Raw genomic sequence first — 5,000 nt, 5'->3', positions numbered from 1 at the left:
TTTGAAGAACATATATCCGTCCTCATGTTTCAGTCCAGTGGCGGAATGGTCAGACTTCGGTGGAGAACGTCAGGAGGCATATACAATGTTTTATTGCTTATTTCTGATATTTTCAGAACTGATACAAATATAGTCCGCCCACATGGCATAGTTGAAAATTTGGAAAAGGAAGCTATAATCAAATATGTCTGAAGGTTTCGCCGAAAGATAATTAGATTTCGTGCTTCCAGGGACCGGGAACTGCCTACTTACTTATTGGTATACGTAATTTTTTTTTTTATGCCGTTGTCGAGTATCCTTTGATCCGTGCGGTTACTTTAGCTTTAATTTTCATAAATATATTGTTTGAAGTCTTTATACGGAAACGTGTAAACTTGATATTAAAGAAAAATCATAGTTTATAGCAATTTTTTTGAGTTTAACATATTATTTATGATGCTGATAACTTTGCGTCTTCAAAGTGGCTAACATAATTAAGGAATCGTATGAATAACGCTTTATGTACACCATTATGGCGATTGCAGATTCAAGTTCACTATTTATCGAATGTCATTTTAATAAGCGTGATTTTAGTTCAGTATTCAATTTCCAATTTAACGAAATTACTTTCAAATCAGTGCGAAGTAGGTAATAACATAATTTCGTTCATATGAGCCTATATCTCTATTTGAGCCATCAATAACTGCTGGTGTTTGAAAAGTGAGCATAATTTTTTCTCCTAGATGAAAATGTTCGTGCAGAAGAAACCCAGTGTCACAGAGACTCTGTCGCAGCCTTAGCTCTAATAGTTCTCCATGGAATAGTTTCTTCCATGAGGACATTGCATATATAAATGTAAATTTGGAATCCACTATAAGTAAAAACAATGTATTTGAATACTTCATATGATGGAAGTCAGCAGTAGCAAAACAAGGAGATTCTTTCTGATTACTGAGTAGCTACCATATATCTAAACTGATGAACATGTGTCGGAACTGAAGATGATGTCAATGAATCTGCAGCAAAGGTAACAAAAGTAGACAAAAGGGAATAAGAATGGATCAAAAAAGGTTTCAAAGCTTATAGCTTGTAGCTCGGCTGAAGCTCATATCAGTGGCTGTTAAAACATTATTGGTTTTGCTTTCATTTTTGTAACAAAAAGTTCCTAACACTTTCTGCTGCCGTGATAGGAATTGTAATTACAAATTAACCAAGAACCTTGTAATTGCTCTATTAGTTGTCATTAGAGAAAAATCGATAATGGAATTTTTTTTACGTAGTTTTGGAGGAGAAAAACTTTATGATGAGTTTTTCATTGCTTAATCTACCACCAATGCATCTGAAAATATTAAAACAAAGAGTTAATTTGATTCATGGGAAAGAATGATGATGGTCTCCATCCCACTTGATATTTTGCTTTTTTAATACCAAAATGAACCAGATGCAGAAAAAAAGATTCCAGCAAAATCAAGTGCTTAAAAATATTTATATTATAGGGGATCTGTCCCTAAAATGCATCTACCATTACAAAGCAAAGGAGCCCAATAGAGTTCCATGCTGAAATCTGTGAAGCTGACACACCTCATTTTTCACTGACAATATAAAGAGAGTCTGGAAAAGGCAACACAGGCAGTTCAGGCCGGATAGGAACTAAAAGACCTGGTTCTGCCGTGGCCGGTAATAAAGTTACATGGAAAAAAGTAACAGGAAAAAATGTCATAATTTTGTGTTTGTGTGTGTGTATTGTATAGGCAATTAGTTGCTGTCCTGAAAGAAAAGGCACATTATATATGATTTAAACTGCAAGTATTGTTTTAAACATTATAAGACACAAGTTTATGAAATTTTTTCCCCCCCCCAAAAAAAAAAAAATATATATATATATATATTGTGAATAAAACTCCCATATATATGTGTAAAATGTTTAAAACAATACTAGGAGTTTAAGTCTTTTGTATTATGTCATTTCCTTCAGGACACCAGCTAACTGACTACACAGCACACACAGTACATACACACATCAAATAAAGTGTTCAGTTAATATAAACTGTCCAAATTCAGACCAAGAATCCCTTGTGTCCCAAGAGTGTTTTTTTAATGATTTATTCCACCTGCTTACGTTTCGTACACAAATCAGGCTTTCGTTCTCAGATAAATCAAGATGATGTAAAACATATAGCAATCGTAGCAATAAATCTCCACCTAACCCGCGGTGAGAAGGCCTGTAACATTTGTGCAGTATTGCCAGACTTTACACTTCGTTTGCGTTAAATATGATTTTTTATTTCATTTATGCGAAGGCAATATAGGTGAATGCCTCAGAATTCTTAGCGTAGTACTGTTACGGCTTTACAAATGAAGCTAACATGACATCATCGAGTTATTCTGTGTGAAATTCACAGATGGCAACTAAAACACTTGGAAAGTTTATAAATAACAGTTTAAAATTTTTTTAAAGGGCCAATTAAATTGAACACCTCATCAAGGCTGGACCAAGGTTCCAGACTAATGTGAAATCTTCAGTCACCAATGTATAAGTATTCAACTCGTGGAAAAGGTTGTTACCGTCCAGTTGTTTGGTAATACTTACATAACACTACTACGATGCAGTTACATACTTGAGATGCACCCCTTCGGCCGGTAGCTTGTATCATTACTATTCAAGCTACGAACTTGTAATATCTCTGTATCTTTATTATTTAGTTAGCACTTGTTTATGAGGTATGTATAGTGTCGGCAGTGATGCCATTTTTTTTTTCATTGATCTCTCTGTCGTCGGTCAGTTATTCAATTATGACACTATTACAGATATCTGATTCATCATTTACCCCACCACCCTCATATATTAAGCGGAATTTTTAACAAAGATTATTATAATGTAGTATGATATTCCTGGGCCTTTTTTATATTCATTTGGTACTATACCGTAAAAGGCTTCACTTTAGTATGTTCCATACCGTTGATGAGAGTAAACAACCCCATTCCAGATAGCTTCAGAAAATCGTTAAACCGGATGACGAGCTGTAAAGCTCATAACTTCGTTAATGAGACTCATTACACTAACGACATCATTGAAAAATAAACTGTTTTTCGTAATTTCTCCCGCTGGCCGTTATGGAATTTCCGGAAAGTGTAATCAGCGATGAAATGATTAATGTGTGCTATGTATCTCGCAAAACCAATCCTTTGTTTTTGCCTTAGGAATTACCCTTCATATATCCACAATTATTGTTTTACACGCACGCACACACACACACACACACACACACACACATATATATATATATATATATATATATATATATATATATATATATATATATATATATATATATATATATATATAATGTTACACAGTAGTGCATAAATGTCTGCGATAATAGAAGTTGAGGTATTAATCATTTGTTCCACTCTCACTATTGTTGTTTTAAAACAGAGTTTACAACATTATTGTTTTTTCCTCTGTAGGCTTGTAAGACTGGTCTGTTGTATACAAACATTGCAACATACATCGCAGAAGTTAATGAGAGTGTGGCATGTACTTACGATTTTCTTTTGAACACAGCGTTTGTGAGACTGATTGACCCCGGTAATTCTATTCTGAATGAACTTGTCAGGAAATTTCTACCCTTGGTAAAGACAGCTCTCTTGTGAGAATACTTCGACACTTTCCTGTGAAAAATGCATTCGGAGTAGTTGCTGGTTGTAATGACCTTTTGAGGGAAGATATCGTTAGCACGGTTGCTTATGAATTATTTTTCCTAAACTTACTGTTAATTATTAACATATCTTAAAACAAGCAGTCAAGATTCTTTATCTTTCTCGGAAGTATGCACTGCTCACACCCTAAGGGATCAACAGAAAGATACTTTAAGCCCTTTTAGAAATGGTGGATCACCAGTTTTCCCGATTCGGAAAAATAGTTTCTTTTATCAAAAAGATTAACGGTCTATAGGCAGATGACAACGTTTGTTCTCCTGGGGTTTAATTTCAATTTGCTGAGGTCATCCGTATTTCTCATGATGATTTATTCTTCATCTTTATTCCAAATTAGGCCGGAATAGTTACTTATATCTGATACATGATATATAAAAAATCAACGGCCTTCAAATAAAGAATAGCTTACTAAGGGCATTCACTTTGCCTTCGAACATGTTGTTAGTTAAAGGATATGTATTTACACATGTATAAATGAACATGTAATTGCATGAAATACCAGTTTTCTTCTAACACTTAATTTCGATATTTAACGAGAAACTTTAATGTAAATTAGGCATAAATATAAATAACTTTATTGTGTCATATCAGACATAAAAATTCTTATTGTAAGTGCACGAAATTAAAAAAAATTGCAAGGTCAATTAAAACACCTCCTCTCTCACTCTCCTATATATATATATATATATATATATATATATATATATATATATATATATATGTATATGTATATATATATATGTATGTATATGTGTATGTATATATATACAGTATACGTATATGTATATATGTATATATATATATATATATATATATACTGTATATATATATATATATATATATATATATATATATATATATATATGTGTGTGTGTATGTGTGTGAGTGTGTGTGCGTGTGTATGTGGGCGCGTTAGTGTTTGCTTCTTTACTGCATGCACACTTTTTTTTCAAGAACGGTCGAAACAAATCACATACGGGACCAGGCATGTAAGCTCTGACTTCGCTGTTGCATAATCATGATGCCCTGTTTTGTCTAAATATCATGTAGCCATAACACTGAACAAATGACCCCGATTAAAAAGACGACCTATTGCTCAGTTTCCCATTATAGCCCGAATTATCAACATTATCAAACGTACCATTATTTGTGCTGTCATTAAAACTGCTGAAGGCAAACAGAACAACAAAACAGCCATTAAGACAAATTACTCAGTCTGTTCGTCAGTCTTTTTGTCTGTGTTGGTATCTTTCTGCTTTTTCACGAGAAAAATATTTTCAAATTGCAATAACATTTTATCATGC

General features: G+C 33.3%; 1 protein-coding gene across 2 annotated transcripts in view; it reads left to right on the top strand.

Annotated features, from left to right (window-relative positions):
• Positions 1–5,000, top strand: part of LOC136849042 (innexin inx2-like) — a 98,146-nt gene that overhangs the window by 92,601 nt on the left and 545 nt on the right. The gene's annotated exons all lie outside the window — the stretch shown is intronic.

The sequence above is a fragment of the Macrobrachium rosenbergii genome, chromosome 20, assembly GCF_040412425.1.
Source record: "Macrobrachium rosenbergii isolate ZJJX-2024 chromosome 20, ASM4041242v1, whole genome shotgun sequence".
NCBI classification, from domain to species: domain Eukaryota; kingdom Metazoa; phylum Arthropoda; class Malacostraca; order Decapoda; family Palaemonidae; genus Macrobrachium; species Macrobrachium rosenbergii.
Note: the sequence above shows the minus strand (reverse complement) of the source record. Positions and strands in the feature narration are given on the sequence as shown.